The following is a 19,045-nucleotide window of genomic DNA, read 5'->3' on the forward strand; positions in this document are numbered from 1 at the left end:
CAAAGTTTGCTGGCTCTATCAGAAGATAAGTTGGAGGGAAGTGACTCATCCTCTGTTTTTAAGGAAAGCATTTCCTATCATAGGCATGCTTCAGACATAATTGTGAACTGAATATTTGCTTTAGGCCAATAGCTTCTCTGCAAGACCCTCAAATCCCCACACCCTTTTTTTTTTCTGCCAGTCATAAGGCTTGCACTTCTGGGCCTAGGCAATATCCTAGAGTTCCTTTTGCTCAAGGCTAGCCTCCTACTTCTTGAGCCACAGCCCCACTTCTTGCTTCTTCATGAATAATTGGAGATAATTGTCTCGCAGACTTTCCTGCCTAAGCTGGCTTCCTAGGGCAATCTGATCTCTCACTCCTGAGTAGCTAGGATTACAAGCCTGAGCCACCATCTGTCTGCCTTTCCTGCTTGCAGATCCATATCAGCTGTGACTTGCTGCAATGTTCCAGGCTCTTATCTCCACTAACTCCTTGACACCACTAAAATGTTTTCATCTTGAGTTCTGGTCATTAGACCCACTGGGGAGTTAAAATGTTACCTGACTGATGATATCCTACTACATTTCTCACAGATTATCTCAAATAAGATAGCTTCAATATAATCAACACCTTCAAAGTCTTAGATGTGTGTAATAATGATGAAAATGTTACTTGAAACAAGACTTTTGGAATTCTTTAAATTAAATGATAAATAAGAAATAAATGAAAGCTGGGCACTGTTGGTTCATACTTGTAATCCTAGCTACTCAGGAGGGTGAGATAGGAGGATCACAGTTCAAAGCCAGCCAGGCAGGGAAGTCTGTGAGATTCATCTCCAAGTAACTACCCCAAAACTAGAAGTGGTGCTGTGGCTTAAAGTGGTAGAGCACCAGCTTTGAGCAAAATAGAGCTCAGGGACAGAGCCCAGGCATTGAGTTCAACTTCCACACTCACCAAAAAAACAAATAAAACAACAACAACAAAAAAAGAATAACTCCACAAACACAATAAGAAGCAGAAGGATTAGTCGTAGCTAAGTAGTGGTTGTATCTTTACTTCAAATATGTTTCTGTTCATTAAATTTACTTTTCAGTATCTTTAAATAGTTGTACAAAGGGGTTTGAATTCAACCTGTATGTTTAGGAGTACAATGCATCTTAATGAGTTACATAGTATCACCTCTTCTATCATGTTCCTCCCATGTAGCTGTCACTTCCCCTCCCCTCAAATTACTTAGTTCCATTATCACATATGTACACTGAGTACTCTGTATTTGACTACCATTCCTCTTTCCACTCACCTGCCCCTCCCCTCAAGCCCCACCCTTCACACACAAAACATGTTTCCATTTCCTGCTGTTCAGTTGTTAAATTGTCCAAGATGGAATGATCACCAGTACCATCAAGTACTAAGGACCAGAGATAAAGGCAGACTTTATATCCATAAAGTACTAAAGATAAGAGGGACCCAAGAAATCTGAAGTGGAAAAAAGGCAGCTCCCAAAGCATTTTCCAACTTAGGCCAAGTCTATGACAAGGTAGCTTTGCCAAGGTCTCTTTTTACATCTGTTGAATTGATGTTCTCTCCTTTCCAAGGTTTATATCAAAGAGCTCATTATTGGAGAACTATTTAAAATTTGACATTAATAGTCACGTGAAATGATGTGTTTCTTGAAGATATTTTATCTTGGATGAAGCTTAAATTAAGCATTCTCCTGGCAGCTGGATATGTGATGAATTGTATTACAAGTAATTCTATTTTTAGCTGCCTAGTACATTGGCAGACAGTTAAAAATAGAAGCAGGCTTAGTACAGTTCACAAGCCCCAGAGCTTTCCTTTCCTGGTTAAAGAAAATGAAGCCTATTTTCCAACCTAAAGAGTTGGAAGGAAGGTATGTGTGGCCATGGTGACAAGATTGTGGCTTGTAATTCAGAAATTAAGTGTGTGGTCTGTCGTTGTGGTTGGAGCTGAGGGATGCAGCTCCCCCAGGAACTTCCTGGAATGGTTCAGACCCTGGGTGGAAAGTGTGATATTTTTAGAATATTTTCCCATTTCCCTCCTTTGAACAATGATTTTATTTCTCCAGATACTTATGTTCTCTAGGATTACCTGCATACTAGATTGTTGGCCAGCCACTGAGGGGCTAGAGGAAAGTGAGGCTCCCTTTGTCCTAAAATTCATTCATGGGTGGTCAGTCAGGACCTTCATTTTGGGTTCACACCCCTTGTCCTACCTGTTTCCACTGAGCAGCAGAGAAGCTGAACTGAGAATTTACCTCCAGATCTTGTGTCTTAGGGTGCAAACAGGGATAAGAAATTTCATGAGAAGGGAGTGATGAACATTTAATTAGATAGGGCCTAGACTTTGCTCGACCCAACACCATATCTGGTGTGTGTTAAGCCCTCAGTTCCTTGGTATGATTCAGAAGGCCTGATGTTGTAGTGGGCTCAGGTGCTGACATTGCCAGAGAAGGGACTTGCCTTCTCTTGCTTTCTACTTTGGACTGTTTTCTCCTTTTCCCTACACCCTGTGCTCAGCTGTCTTTTTAGCAACTTGCAAGGCATGACCTCCTCAGAAATGCCTCACTGACCCCAAAGTTCCATCCAATTCTCTCTCCCTCAACCCAGTCACCGGCAGACACAATCACGAGGACTTAACAAGTTGAAATTTATACAGACAGGATGTGGGAATCTAGATTGAGTGAGTTTCCTGAGTGGCTCTAACTGACTGGTAACACTTTAGAACCTCTGCCACATTTTAGTGAGATTTACGTTTTTAAATAAAATATGGTGCAGACTGATCTTCACCAGCTGTTAGGATGGAAATTAGCTGATTATCTGATTAAAGTAATTCACACTGAACTGTGAGCAAATAAATTCCCCTTTTAGGAGAATTTGCATTCTGACATTTTGCCAGCTTTAATGAAATTTCCAATTAGTGAAGCGTGTTAGATGGATATTTAAAGACAAACTACCGTCACTTGTGACCCAAGCAGGGTAAAGGTGATAGTCTTGCTATACATGGGTGTGATCCTAGCTACTCAGGGGACTGAGACCTGAGGATCACAATTCAAAGCCAGCCTGGGGCAGGAAAGTCTGTGAGCCTCTTATCTCCAACTAACCACCAAAAAACTGGAAATGGAACTATGGCTCAAGTGATATAGTGCTAGTCTTGAGCACAAAAGCTCAGGTACAGATCCTAGGCCCTGAGTTTAAGCTCCAGGAAATACACACACACACACACACACACACACACACACACACACACACACAATATAGAGGAGGAAGAGCAAATAAAGAGCCAATGATGAAGGGTGGGGAACTGAAGAAAGGAAAAAAGAGGACAGGGGAAAAGGAAGAGGAGGAGGGAAGAAAGCTACATCACAGCTCTTGGTTTGTGTAAATGCAGCACTGAGTGACAGAAAAAGGACCAACACTGACCTTTCCACTCTACCGCTAGGGAGTTGCAGCACATACAGGGATATTATTTGCTATTTGGATGGCTTTGAATATGTGCTGCCCAGTTGATAGATGGGGGCGGAGCTCCTCATTCTTTGCACTCTTCGTTGCCCTTCCCAGACTATTTTCCACCCCTCAAATTTTGGCAAGGGCCCATCCAGTCCTTGGGCTTCTCTCTCCCTCCTCTTTCTACAGTACTTAGTGAGTGAATTTCCCCAGACTCAGAGTGTGTGTGTGTGTGTGTGTGTGTGTGTGTGTGTGTGTGTGTGTCTGTGTGTCTGTGTGTGTGTTTGTGTCTGTGTCTGTGTCTGCATGGATGCATGTACACATATGCACATGCACATGCAACAGTCCTGGGACTTGAACTCAGGGTTTCTGGACTGTCCCTGAGCTTTTGTGCTCAAGGTTAGCACTCTTCCACTTAAGCTACACCTTCACTTTCAGCTTTTGGATAGTTCGTTGGAGGCTTTATTTTTTTGTTGGTTTGTTTTTTTGGTAGCTAATTGGAGAAAAGAGTCTTGTGGACTTTCCTGCCTGGGCTGACTTCAAACTGTGAGCCTCAGAAATCAGCCTACTGAGCAGCTAAGATTGCAAGTGTGAGCCACCAGTTCCTGACTCAGACTCATGTTTTTAAATACTGTAAGTATACGGGCCGGGAGTTTGGCCTAGTGGTAAAGTGCTTGCCTAGCATGCACGAAGACCCAGGTTTGATTCCTCAGTACCACATACATAGAAAAAAGCCAGAAGTGGTGCTGAGGCTCAAGTGGTAGAGCTCTAGCCTTGAGAAAGTCCAAGGACAGTGCTCAGGTCCTGAGCCCAAGCCCAGGATTGGCAAAAAAATTTTAAAAAAATACTGCAAGTACAACTGACTCCTAAAAATACATCCCCAGTCCCAAGATCGCTCTTGAATTCCTAAAAGCTTTTTTTCAATATGAGGGTCTGAACTCAGGGCCTTGTACTTGGTAAGCAGACAGGCTTTCTACCATCAGAGCCACACCTTCCTGCCTCAGATCCCAGCAGCCCTTTTATAGTTGGTGATATTTCAGATAGGGACTTGCACTTTTTGCCTAGGACAGATCTTTGAACATGACTCTCCTATCTATAGCTTATGCTCAGCTAGTATTGCAGGCATGAGCCATCATCCCTAGCCCTGAGTTACTGATCTTCAATGTCTTATTCCTGGTCCGTACCCCCACCCGTGAAGCTTGGATATCTCACTTTCCCCCTAACAAGTCTCTCCCCAGTGTTTCTCATCCCTGTAAACTGTACCTTAGCCTTCCAAATGGACCACAAACTTTGAAGACATCCTAAACTCTCACTCCCCGCTCCCACACAAGCAGACTCCCCATTCAATCTAACCAAGTCCTACTTGTTCTGCCTTTAACATTCATCTTGGATCTCAACCCATCTCACCATCTCCACCACTGCTAATCTGCCAATATCACCTCTCACTCATACCACTTCATTGCCTCCTTCTGGTCCTCCCTGCCTCCATTGTTTGAGCTTATAACCTGGATAACACACAAAGACACAGTGAATCTTTTTGTATCATAATCCTCATCTATCCCTTCCCTTTCTTTCCACCCTTTAATGACTTCCCATTGCATAATGAGTAAATTCAAGCTAGGCGAGGTGGCTCACGCCTGTAATCCTAACTACTCAGGAGGCTGAGATCTGAGAATCAAGGTTCAAAGCCAACCCAGGAACAAAAAGCCAGCCCAAGCACTAAAGACTGTGAGGCTCTTATCTGCTAGAAAATGGCAAGTGGGGCTGTGGCTCAGGGGTAGGGCCGTAGCCTTTGAGCTGAAGTGTTCAGGACAGTACCCGGGCCAGAGTTCAAGCCCCATGACCCACAAAAAAAAAAACAAAAAGTAAATTCAAACTGCCTTATATCCCACAACTCCTATAGAAATTAACCCATCCAGTTATAGATCTGTCTTCTATCTCTATCTCCTATGGCTTCTCCACTGGTTCTCTGGCCTTTGCTGCTGCCCCCACCTAGAAAGCACAGATCCCTTTCATCTCCTCTGCTTCAGGTCATCCAGAAGAATTTTTCCTAAGCATCTGCTCTGAAATAGTAGCTGTCCCGTGGTAGCATGTGAAACTACATGATGTATCACATACATATTTCTTTATGACCCAGAGCACATTTATGTATGAGCTTTCTGAGAGCTGGAATTTATTCTCTTGTCCACTACTGAATTTCCTAGTACACAAGTATCTGATCTATACTACATGCTCAATTAATGTTTTCTGAATGGATGGAAAAAAACTAAGAGAAAGTATTCGTGAGGGCCAGAATGTCTTACAGATGGTACCCATAAAAGATTACATTTAAAGTCTTACTAGGGGAGAAGAAGAAAAATGAAGCTATTAGTTACTTTCTTCTGCCCCTCTTCCTCCACCCCCCACCCTGCCTTGCCCCACTGTTCTATAGTAGCTACTTCAAGATAAGGCATGTCCATATTTCATTCCAGTAAATGGTTCCTTCTAGAGTCCTGGGCCTCCTCTATGCACACAAAGAAGGGGAAAAAAGCTCCTCTTTATTCTGTACTCTAAAGTGGTCAAAAAAGTATGCATTTACAGTTACTGAATCACAAACTCAGCTTTTACCCATTTACTATACATAAAACAGAACTAATGAGATTAGGCAACAGGAAGCTTTTCTCTTGCAAAATTGTATTAATGGAGTCTCCCAGGGGCTAAGCTACTCTCTCTGAAAGTTAAGCACATTTCAAAAATCATATTAGAACTCTTGGTCCTCTGTGGGACTCTAGGGTCAAGGGAGGAGAGAAGACTGAGGTAGCTTCAGAAAGCAGTTCACTTGCTCTCCATATGCAGCTGTGGATTTGGGACCATCCGATTTGTGACTTTCTTCTTCTACCTTAAAGGATTCATAGTGTTTTCTCTTTCAATGCCACAGCTGGTTAGGCAGGCAGCCATTTCCTCATAAATGTTACCACCAACAATAGGCTTTGACCTCTTCCAGAGTTGTTCATTGGTATTGGCTCCACAGCAAGAGGCAAAATGACTGTCTCTCAGGGAATCACTAACATGAAGGGGAGATGACTGTCTAACTTGTTATATAAAAACATTGTTAGGTTGCCACCTAAGCACCCCTTTAAGCAATGATATAATTGTAAGTGTTTTTGTTTTTTTTCAGGAAGAGATACCAGAAAACAGACTGGTGGAGGGAGGGCAGAGTAAGATGGGAAGGAAGAGGGAATAAAGGTGTGCTATAATCTCACACTATTTTCTGTTGCTATAACAAAATACTTGAAACAAGACACTTTTTTTCCCAGTCCTAGGGTTTGAATCATGGTCTGTAAGCTGTTCCTGAGCTTCTTTGTACTCAAAGCTAGCACTCTACCACTTGAGCCATAGCACCACTTCTAGATTCTTCTGAGTAATTCATTGGAGAGTCTCACAGACTTTCCTACCTAGGCTGGCTTGAAACCACAATCCTCAGATCTCAGCCTCCTGAGTAGCTAGGATTACAGGCATGAGCCACTGGTGCCTCGCTAAGCTCACTTATTTAAAAGAATAAGCTTATTTATTTAGCTCACAGGGAAATCCAAGAGCATAGCAGGGGCATTAAGTAGGGAACTCCTTAATGCGTTTATCACCCCATAGAGGGCATCACACAGATAGATTCAGCACAAGAATGTGAGTTTGGGTCTCTATCATCTTACAAAGTCCCTAGTACCAACACAAGAGTCCCTCTTTCATGACCTCATCTAATCCTAAGTACGCATTGACCTCTCCACCTCAAAGTACCTCTTCGTATGTCAATTTTTTCAACATGAGAACTTTAGAGAAACACACTCAAACCAAAACAGTTATCAAACAAATCCTCATTTGAGTAGCTGGACCTTAATCCCAGAGAGAAGATAATTATACAATACTGTTCATCAGCTATTAACTAGGAGAACTGGGAGTAGGGAACATTGGTTCTGTTGCTTCTGAGTAAGCAGAGAGGACTGTTGTGATCAAAGAAAGTCCTCTAAGAAAAATGAAGAGATGCAATGCCTGCAGGAGACCTGGAATGGTTGATCTCAAGGAGAAAAGTGGCAGGAAGCTGACAGCTTCTGCTATGAGTATTGGTATTTCCCAAACACATTTCCTGACAACTGTTTCCCAGAAAGTCATTGTGTATATAAACAAAGCACAAAAAATAGGAGAACTCTGGAACAATTTCTATCTTAGAGATGTTTGGAAGCAAGACATTTTGGTTCAAGCTGAGTAAACTTGATCTATTTGTGGCAATACAAGAGTTGCCTTGGGTCTTGTTTGTGACAAATCTCATCAGCTTGAGCATCAGCACAACCCTGATGGGGTAGCCATCTGAAGAGCAGTGGCCACAGGACAGACTCTCAATAGAGTCACTCAATCCATTCTTCCTCAAACCAAGAAGCTCCATGCACCTATAGATGATACGGGAGATGTGATGTTGAGGAACATGTTTTCATGCTCAGGCATATTTTTAAGACATTTCACCTTTTGAAAGAGCACACAATCTACTTATGTCAAAATACACAATAGAAGAGTACACATATTCCACAGTGTACAGGGTCTACTCTATGAGAGACAGGATCTACTCTATGTTGAGTCAAGAAGATACAGAGATGAGAGGCCTGTTCATTAGCAAGAAGGTTGCCCTTGGAAGTATATATCATATTATAATGAAAACATTATATCTATAATGCCTGGCCATTGGTAGGCATGTAGAAGACAGAGGTCTTAAACTCTGCTAATCATTTATTGATAATGTTTCAAAAGGTTTCTCCAAGAATAATTGGAAATGAATAATTTTGGATGAGTCTAATTTTCTAGGAGAAAGAGCAAGATTCCACCCATTTCTCACAAAACTGTTTTCATTGACTAACCTGCTGAAATCCCTATAGTAATTTCTGAAAAGTCATGAGTGTGTGTGTGTGTGTGTGTGTGTGTGTGTGCACGCACATGTGTGTGTACATGTGCATGTGTGTGCCAGTCCTGGTGCTTGAACTCAAGGTCTGGGCACTCTCTCTGAACTTCTGTGCCCAAAGCTAGTACCTTACCACTTCAGCCACAGCCCCACTTTTGGCTTTTGGTGGCTAATTGGAGATAATAGTCTCACTGACTTTCCTGTCCTGTCTGGCTTTAACCAAGATCCTCAGATCTCAGCTTCCTGAATAGCTAGGATTACAGTGGCATGAGCCACTGGTGCCTGGCTAAGGTTGGTTGGTTGGTTGGTTTTGTCAGTAGTGCTGGGAATGGGCACCTGGCCAACCTTGTTTTTCTTTTAATGGTTCAAACTAGGGCCTTTTGTGTGCTAGGTAAGCACTCTAACCCTGAGCTATAAACCCCCAAGCCCACAAGTTAAGCTTGCATACAAATATCAAAGTAAAAGGGGGATGGGGAAAAGGAACAGTCACAAAATAGCATGACCTTCAATAAAGATGTATTGAACCTGTCTGATGACAGAGAAGAATCAAGAAAAAAGACACAAAGATATGAAGGCTATTTGGACTCATAAAGGCAACTAATTCATAATCAGAGGAGTTAAAGAATGTGAGACTCAGAATGTGAGGAGAAAGCAAAGTGACTTCTCCTTTCTCTAGCAGAGACTCAATAGATACGGTCTAAAACTAATAAATAATAGGAGAATATTTGCCTCATTTAGACTAGTGAAGTAATACTGGAATAAAACTGGGTATTATTAAAAGACAGACATGAGGTTCAGACTGTAGGACTGTGTGAAAAGGGATGAAGTGGTGTGACTCGATCACACGAATGCTTGCAGTGTGCAGTTTATTTTATTTTAATTGTTTTGGCTGCCACTGATGCTTGAATTCAAGGCTGTGAACTGGCATCACTCAAGGCTGACCCTCTATCATTTTAACCACACCTCTACTTCTAGTTTTTTGCTGGTTAGCTGACGATAAGAGTCTCAGGGACTTTTCCACTGAGATTGTCTTTAAACCTCAGATTTCAGCCTCCTGAGTAACTAGAATTCTAGACCCTACACCCAACTTGTACATTTTTTTAAAAAATATATGAATGTATCACCTTGATAAAGTTGGAATTTTTAAATTCCAGGTAGTGTACTCTTCCTTACAAACTGCATCATCTCAAAAATATGTTCCAGAAGTTTTCTTAGAGAACAACCCTAATTATATTTCTTTTCTTTTGTCTTCCTCCCTTTTATAGAATGAGGAAACATCTAAGAGGAAGTTTCCTCTTCCCATCTCCCACAGAACAAACCAGGAGCCCCAAGGAAGCTCTGAGTAGGCACCAGACCATTAGCTTTAGTATCCTGATCTTTGCTCTAACACCTCCTCCCTCCCCCTGCCCCGCATTAAAACTCCTGGTAGAGCTCCAGGGGAAAAAGAAAAGAGCCCCAATCCCTGCCCAGAGCACCAGTGCAGCCCCAGAGCTTCTGACTTAATGTTTACATGTGGGAATGAAACTGCCAGATTGACTTTAGCTCTGCTCTTCAGTCCTTCCCCTTCCGTGGATTCTGAACTCTTGCCTGGTGAAAACCTCAGTGCCCAGAGCTGCCATAAATGGCTAAGAGGGAGGAAATTATTTCAGGCCAGAAACCACAAGAGGGAGGAATACAGGGAAGCCAGGATCTCCAAAACCACCTTCAACTCACCACCTGGCTTCTGGATACGATGCTGATGCCAGCCGTAGGGGTGAACCACCTGTGTGTGAACCATCTTTGTGGCTTCATTCATTCTTTTTCTTTTGAATGTAAAATGATTGAATGTTGCTTCTGAAAAGTGCTATGAAAGGAGCAGACCTGTGACACACTCAGCCTCATAGGCTGAGGAGAGTAAGACTCTGGCACCAGGAACCCCACCAGCACTGTGCATAGTGGGTGATCACTGGAGGTTTATATATATTTTTGTTCTCCCATAGTAGGTTATTTCTGCCTCTCCCATGGTTCCTGACACAGCTACAATGGTATGGACAGATCTGCCAAGCTATTCTACAGATTTGGTGCCTAGCCTACTCATATTCAGGTGTCTTCTCATATCAGGAGTATTCCATTGCCAAATTCACAGTCAGATTTGAATGGTCTCTTAATTGGCATTTTCACACATTGGCCAAGAGCCATTCCACTGAATCACAAGTACAATCAAGGGTTGGCTAGACTTGGAATGCTTTCTAAGAACCAGTAACCTGTTCTCTGTGCAAGGATGTTATGTCACAGAAAATATCAATGGACTGATGAGAGAGAGAGAGGGGGGGGGTCAGGTGCTCCTGTGGGTATTACTCAGCCCTTCTATCTGTGACAGCCACTGAAGGCAACAATAATGAGGAAAAGAGATATGGCATAGACAGATTGATGGGAAGTGTCGGTGGTGGACAGCTCACACAGTGACTTAACTCCCACCCTGCTCTACTTTGAGCCAAGGTCCTGGTTTTAAGCCTCAAAATCAGAGAGAAAAGAAAAAAAAACTGCACTGAGTGATGTACTTACTGTGTTGAAAACAACACGAATGTGACCCTACCCAACAAGATGCTTAGAAATATACATACACCTGCCCCTTTGGCATGCTCTGTGTTTTCAGGCCATTTCCTTATCTCTGACTTAAGGAAGCCAACACAAATCCATGAAGACACTGAAGACAGTAGAAGATTTAATTTTTCCCAAGGCATTTGGTTCTCAAAATGCTAGTACCCAGTGTTCCCTGGTTATAAAATACTTGTTCTGCAGGAATGATGGCTCACGCCTGTAATCCTACCTACTCAGGAGGCTGAGATCTGAGGATCAAGGTTCAAAGCCAGCCCAGGCACAAAAGGACCTGAGACTCTTATCTCCAATTAACTTCTAGAAAAAGCAAGAAGTGGGGCTTGGCGGTAAGGTGGTAGCCTTGAGCTGAAGAGCTCAGGGACAATGCCCAGGCCCTGAGGTAGAGCCATAGCCTAGAGTTGAAGAGCTCAGAGACAACACCCAGGCCAAGTTCAAGCCCCATGACCCACCAAAAAAACAAACAAAAAAAACCCAAAAACTTGTTCCTTTTACTGTCAAAAAAAAATCAGGGGGCCCGGAGTTTGGCGTAGTGGTAGAGTGCTTGCCTATTATGGACAAAGACCCAGGTTCAATTCCTCGGTACCACCTACATTGAAAAAAGCTAGAACTGGTGCTGTGGCTCAAGTGGTAGAGCACTAACCTTGAGGAAAGCTCAAGGACAGTGCTCAGGCCCTAAGTTCAGTCCCCAGGACTGGAAAAAAAAATAATAATCAATTAAAAATTTTAAAAAATCAGACAATTTTTCTGGATGCCTAAATGTTCTTAAAAAAAAAAATCTTAGGGCCGGGAGTTTGGCCTGGTGGTAGAGTGCGTGCCTAGCATGCACGAAGACCCAGGTTCGATTCCTTAGTACCACATACATAGAAAAAGCCAGAAGTGGTGCGGTGGCTCAGGGAAGAAAACTAGCCTTGAGGAAAATCCAAGGACAGTGCTCAGGCTCTGAACTCAAGCCCAGGACTGGCAAAAAAAAAATTTTAATAGCATCCTAAATCTACTCTCTAAAACAACTACCAATGTAGCATAGAGGAAACTCTTCCATGTTTTTGTGTGTGTATAAATATATCTATCTTTTTTAAGTGGGGTCATCTTATAAAAGTTATTTTAGATTGTGTTTACTTCATTTAATAACATCAATATCACTCATTTAACATAGATAATCTTAAGTGGCTGTATAAGAAGTCCTCTGACTTAACTAATTTTTTTTTTTTTTGCCAGTCCTGGGCTTGAGCTCAGGGCCTGAGCACTGTCCTTGGACTTTCTCAAGGCTAGAGCTCTACCACTTGAGCCTCAGCACCACTTCCGGCTTTTTCTGTGGATGTGGTACCGAGAATCAAACCCGGGTCTTCGTGCATGCTAGGCAAGCACTCTACCACTAGGCCAAACTCCCGGCCCTGACTTAACTAATTTTGTACTTGGAATATTACTTCCGATCTCATGTGTACAGCTTTGCTAGTATAATCAGAACATTCCTTACATTTATTAAATACCCATTCATGGAGCATCAAGCGCATAACCTAGCACTGAGACCCCACTCTCCTACTGTGCAGAAAGAGAAAGAAAAAGTATAGGGAAGACCAAGTCAAGACCCAAACTTGTCTGGGAGAGGAATCAAATTAGGCTGCTGAAGAAAGCATCAGATCCAGATCTTCTCTGTACCAGTGTATGATCCTTCTCAAAGTCAGGATTAACAAATTGGTTTTCTCATTAATAAATTTGACTTAATGGAGTTGGAGACGTAGTATTATTGCCTAGCATACCTTATGCCTTGTTTATCATTTCCACAGCTACAAAATAAGAGTAAATAAAGATCAGAGTAAAATAGAATGAATTATGTTGCCTACTGCTTGTAGGAATTGAGCAACATAAGGTAAAATACTTAATTTGGCCTGACTAAAAATCAGTGTCCAGTAAGATAATGCTTATCCTAGAGAGAAACATCAACATCCCAAAGGCCTTATCAGGGATAAGAAGCACTAGCTTTGGAGGGAGATTTCTTCACTGAGGATACAAATAGACACAGAGAATAATCACATCCTTAAGACAGGAAACAATCCTCCCTGAGGTTAAATATGTTGAGGTCTCCATCTCCAAATTTGTCCAGCTTGGATGGCATCCCTGGGGTCTACCTGTAAAGTCCTAAAGAGTTCTTTTTAGATACTTCATTCTAAATAAGCCCTAAGAAACTATATAGATTTCTGACTTTATTGTTCAATGAAATATTTTTTTAAAAAGACTTCACAGGGAGGTCCAAGCAACTGCCTTTGTCTTTTCTGCTTTATTTCATATCTTCCACAAGTGTGTCAAATGCCAATCTGATTCCTCAAAGCCTTTTTATAGCATAGACTCGAGATCCACTTTACAGATGAGAGCAAAAGCTAAGGTAAGCAAAGTGTCATGGCCACATCTAAATCAGTCTCAGATTTAGACTTCCAGCTGTCTTGAAAGTCTAGGGCTGGCCATTTAAGGGTAAATGTTCACATACTCTGAAACACTTTGCTACTGATCAGTTAGGTTCAGGTAAGACCCAGAAATATAGTCCCCCCACACATATATATAATATATATGTGTTATATAGTTATATATTATATAATATATTTATATAGTTATTTATGTAATATATTGTTTATATATTAAATATATATAATCAGAAAATATTCAGGTGATTGAAATATAAGAAAGTATACGGGGCATAATTACAGAAACATAATCTTAGCCCAATAGCATTATAAAGTCTAGTTACTGAAGAAGTGTTTCCTAAGTATCACCAAAGTAAATTTCTACAAACTCTCATATACCTCAAGATGGAGTTATATAATTTTGGTTTCTATTTTGTTTTGTGCCAGTACTGGGACTTGAAATCAGGGCCTATCACTTCATTTTTTTCACTCAAGGTTGGTTCTCTACCACTTGAGTACATCTCTACTTCTGTCCTTTTTTTTCCTGATTAATTGGAGATAAGCCTCTGGGCCTTATCTGCCCTAGCTAGCTTTGATCCTCAGATCTCAGTTACAGTTACGGGCATGAGCCACCAGTACCAGACTGTGTGCATATTTTGAATAGTTGCTCATTTACAAAATGCATCCCAGACCTGTGTTGAAGCTTACCTATTTCTGGATGAGTCTGCCGTATCAGGTACTCTATCACTGAAGTTTCTACTAGTCTACTATCACCCCCCGAATAAATCAGTTCCCAACAAGTGAGTTTTCCTTCTCTGGAACCCTAAGCCTCTAGGTCCAGACCAGCTTATCTGTCCTGTCCTGAGGTAGCTGGTTTTTCTACCTCTCAGCAGGAATCAGTGATTGTAATTGGTATGAGAAAACATTTGTGATTGAATTAAGGAGGCCACATGTGTGGCCTTCTGTCCTTAGCTACAACAATACAAAATGGAGGAGAGCAGAGGTCGAGGAAAGGACCTGGCAAGGTGGTGTTCTGAGTCGTTGCTTAGAGTAACTGCCCTCACTTCTGCCTTAACAACCAGAGCTGGGATTCCTGGAAGATTGACTTGATAAAACTTTCATAGTGAGCTGAAGCCACACAACTGAAAAGCCAATAGAGAGAGGATACCTATCTAGGTCAGATTCTAATTACAGTTCTCTAACTAGCTGGGTGACTTGAGAAAAACTGTTTTCTCTCTCTGGATCTCATGGCATTGTAGATGAGGGGGAGAGAAGGGCCAATGTTGGAATAGCTGATACCTGTTTTAGTCTATGAGAGCTGCCATTAACAAATGACCGCAGACTCAGTGTCTTAAACACAGAAATCTGTTTTCTGTCAATTAGGGAAGCTGGAATTTCTGGATCAAACAACAGGGCTAGTCTCTGCTGAGATCTCATTGGCTCTCAGGTGTCTTTCTCTTGCTGTGTCTTCTCCTGGCCTTTTCTCAGTGCATTTACACCCAAGTGTCCTCTTCTTCCTGTAAGGACCAGTTCTACTGGATTAGGGCCTACCTTTAAGACCTCATTAACCTTAATTACCTTCTTAAAGGTGTTGTCTGTAAGTATGATCACTTTGGGCCTCAAGTGTTCATCATGTGAATCTCTGGAGAGACACAGTTCAATCCATAATAATATCTAAGTCTCCTTCCCATCAACACCTGACTAAGGCTGTAGAACAGCTGTCAGGTACTGAGCCCCTCTCTGAATGCTGATGACACAGTCTCATCAAATGTGGCCCTTGCTATCTTGGAAGCTCACATCCAGAAGAAAGAGGCAGGGACTAATAAGGGAGGCTTGAGGCAAAGCACAAACCTAAGAATGGGAAATGGGCAGTGGAGGAAATAGCTCCTAGAGAAGCTATTTGAAGAATATGACACATGAGTATGCTGGTTAGGAAACCAAAAAGACATTTCTTACAGGAGGAGCAAAGGCCCAGAGTAGGACATGGTTGGGTGACCAGACCACAATGGGAAGTAAGAATTGACATGGTGGAAAGACAACAGCTGCTACATTTCAAGAAGACCAAGCCAGACATTGCGGGCTGGGCTAAGCAACTGAATGTACTTAGTGGCAAAAGTGTCATTCCACAATGTTTTAAGCTGAAGAATTCCCACTGTGCCCTCTATTACTGCCATATTATTTGTGGCTAACCAATGTCAGCTGGTCAATGATGGGTTGCACAGCCACTATATGCCTTAATTCTTGTTTACTTCTCTCAGTGAGAGGGGCAGGGTACATCCACTAGACTTGATTATAAATTGCCTTCTATGCTCTGTGGCCCAGTTCTCTTTAGTCTAAAGGAAGTATACATCATATTTGAATGCCATATTACATTATAACAAATACCCATCTGGGTAATTAAGGTTGAATCTATTAAATTTATGGTAATAAGGGGCCGGGAGTTTGGCCTAGTGGTAGAGTGCTTGCCTAGCATGCACGAAGACCGGGGTTCGATTCCTTGGTACCACATACATAGAAAAAAAAAGCCAGAAGTTGTGCTGTGGCTTAAGTGGTTGAGCTCTAGCCTTGAGGAAGCCCAAGGACAGTGCTCAGGCCCTGAGCTCAAGCCCAAGACTGGCAAAAAAAAAAAAATGTATGGTAATAAAAAGATGTAAAGCGTTATGATCCTGAACTTTGGACCTACTAAAGACTCATTCAAGACCATAGATCTTTGCACTGAAAAATAAAAGTCTTCCTGCTTCCTGAAGAACAGAATGAGTTTATAGTTCTAAGGAACTACATTTCTTATACATACAACATACCTGAATCTTGGAGAGTAGTTAAAGAGAAGAAATACAGCTCATACCTACAATCCTAACTACTCAGGAGGCTGAGATCTGAGGATTGTGGTTCCAACCCAGCCTGTGCAGAAAAGTCCATGAGATTCTGATCTCCAATTAACCACCAAAAACCTGGAAATGGAGCTGTGCTTCAAGTGGGAGAGTACTGAGTAAAAAAGCTAAAGAACAGCATCCAAGTCCTGAGTTCAAGCCCCAAGACTAGCACAGCACGCACACACACACACACACACACTTAAAAAAATCAGAACATAAGAACTGCTAAAGTGGAACATGTTTTTGCCAGTCCTGGGCTTGGGTCAGGGCCTGAGCACTGTCCTTGGGCTTTCTCAAGGCTAGAGCTCTACGACTTGAGCCACAGCACCACTTTCTGGCTTTTTCTATGTATGTGGCACTGAGGAATTGAACCCGGTCTTCATGCATGCTAGGCAAGAACTCTACCACTAAGCCAAACTCCCGGCCCATGAAGTGGAACATTTTTGTGCAAAATAATTCAATAACCACAGGAAAAGACTAACATACGATGTATATATATAATAGTGTATATATCTAACAGAACTGAAAACAGAATCCCAAAAATATTTGCATAACATCTGGGCACTGGTGGCTCACAAATATAATCCTAGATATTCATGAGACTGATACCCAAGGATCAATATTCAAAGCCAATTGGGGTAAAAAAAAAAAATCAAAGAGACTCTAGCTCCAAACAACCAGCAAAATCTGGAAGCAGAGATATCGCTCAAGTGATAGAGCAACTGCCATGAGCAAAAAGGCGAAACCAGAGCTCAAGGCCAAATTAAACCCTAATACATATGCACACTCTCCCCCCCCCACTCTCTCTCTCCCTATCGCTCTCTTTCCTCCTCCCCCCCACAATGCCTGCATATCTCTGTAACATTATACAAAGTAGCCTATAGCTTGATGCAGCCTAAATGTCCATTGATAGATGAATGTATGAACAAAATATGTTACATGCAGTGGACTATTATGTGGCCTTTAAAAAGAAGGAAATTCTGTCATATGCTACAGCATAAATGAATACCTAAGGACACAGAGTCATAGATGGTGACATATTCTGCCTCCAGGAGCTGGATGCAGTTTGAAACGTTACAGGGGGAAAATGGCCATGCCTATTTAACCAATAAAAGGTGGATTGGACTCTTTCCCTCGCTCATGCTCAGAACAGAGATTCACACACCATTCTGCCAAAAACCTGGCTGCTTCTACCAAGACTTCTTCTCACTCAGACAGTGCCTATCACCCCCTACTCATCCTTCACCCTCAACTATCTTGACTCTGAGACTCCAGACCATAACAGAATAGGTCAGGAAGGAATAATCAGCAGAACCGAAGTCACAGGAGACCTGTCACCATGAGTAAATACAGAAGATTCAACATAGTAGCGTTTAGATAGTCTGGACAAAGCAGCCATTATAAATGCTGCTCTCATGAGCAGTGATTCAAATGACAGTTTCAGAAAGGACTGGCTAAGAGCCCCCTGCAAATGGAAAACAGGCAACTCAGCCCATGACATGTTATAAGGTCAAACCCAACTGAACCAAGATCCGAAGCAGCACTGAATGATTCATTTATTCAGTTCTGCTCTATTCAAACGTGGGAAAATGTGACATCTTTTAAATTGCTTCCCTGATGGGAAATATCCATAGTGCGTGGAAAATGTTAGCAAAAGTTTTGAAAAGAACAGAATGTTTTACAAGGCAGTGATTACAGGGGAGCCACCAAATGCTTCCACCAAATGCTGCAAATGATCCTAATGCCTCATAGTCTTAAGACAAAGGGAATGATGGCTACATAGGGAGAAGAAAATTCTGCCTTTTATCAACTTCCATCTTCTCTCTTCATGGGTCTGTTTGAAGAGCTAGCACAGCCATCTAAGGAATGATGGCATACTAATTTTCCTCTCCCAGCCAAGTGTCTTTCCTGTATTATGTAGAGTGTTGTCTTCTGAACTGGAACCAATATCCAGGTTGTTTTTAGCCTAGTAGCCTGCAGAACCATCCCAAGCCCTGAGGGCTCTTTGTTGCCTGCTGTTGTTGGGCACTAGGTAGAAAAATACCCTGGAGTAGCCATGTCTAAGTCACTCAGACTCAAAGTTCTGCACTCAGGGCAGAAAGAGGGAGAGACAAACTGGATGTTCAATGTGCAAAATGTTAGGGGGCGCTGGTCCTGCACCTGCATAATGTTAAGACTGAGCTTCCTTAGGTTTTGAACCCCAAGCACCTCAGTTGCTATCCCCTAGTCACAGCCCCACTCACTGACTTTCCATTTGTGCCTCAGTTCCTTGCACACCGTTTATCAATGGTATAATACAGTTGATCCACAAAGAAAAGAAATCCAAGAAGGACTGACTAATCATTAATGAGATTGCAATGAGGGATCCAAGGAGAGATTTGGCCAGATAGAGGCCATAGATGACCCAAGACCAGAGCAGATCCAGGACAGGTTGTTGATAAGTGTCCTGCCTTGGCCAAACCCTGGGCTGTGGTCCAGATGATTGGCAAGTAAGAGTGGGCAGTCCTGTGACATTGGCCACAGAGGTTCTGATCCAGCAAGAGAACTCAAGATCTTTACAAGGAGATGTCTACCCTGCAGGAAGCTCCCTTCTCCTTCCAGATATGTGAGCATCACTGCTTTGGGGGGCTGATCTGAGGCTCAGGCTCACCCAATACCCATTTCTCCCTGCTTACTTAGCCTACGGGTCTCACCCTACTTGGTATACAGCATGCTACCTCATGTTCCTTCATCCTGTGATGTCACAAAGCCAATCCTGGCAGTTTAGAGAGAGGAGAAACAGAGAGTCTCTGGCTACTGAAGGCCAACAAATG

General features: G+C 42.3%; 2 protein-coding genes across 7 annotated transcripts in view; one reads left to right on the top strand and one right to left on the bottom strand.

The window, feature by feature from the left end:
• Positions 1–19,045, top strand: part of Lhfpl3 (LHFPL tetraspan subfamily member 3) — a 472,921-nt gene that overhangs the window by 450,774 nt on the left and 3,102 nt on the right. The gene's annotated exons all lie outside the window — the stretch shown is intronic.
• LOC150063261 (uncharacterized) overlaps positions 1–19,045 on the bottom strand; it is a 128,271-nt gene that overhangs the window by 39,731 nt on the left and 69,495 nt on the right. The gene's annotated exons all lie outside the window — the stretch shown is intronic.

The sequence above is a fragment of the Megascapheus bottae genome, chromosome 5 (assembly GCF_031878675.1).
Source record: "Megascapheus bottae isolate mThoBot1 chromosome 5, mThoBot2.hap1, whole genome shotgun sequence".
In the NCBI taxonomy this organism is placed as follows: Eukaryota; Metazoa; Chordata; class Mammalia; order Rodentia; family Geomyidae; genus Megascapheus; species Megascapheus bottae.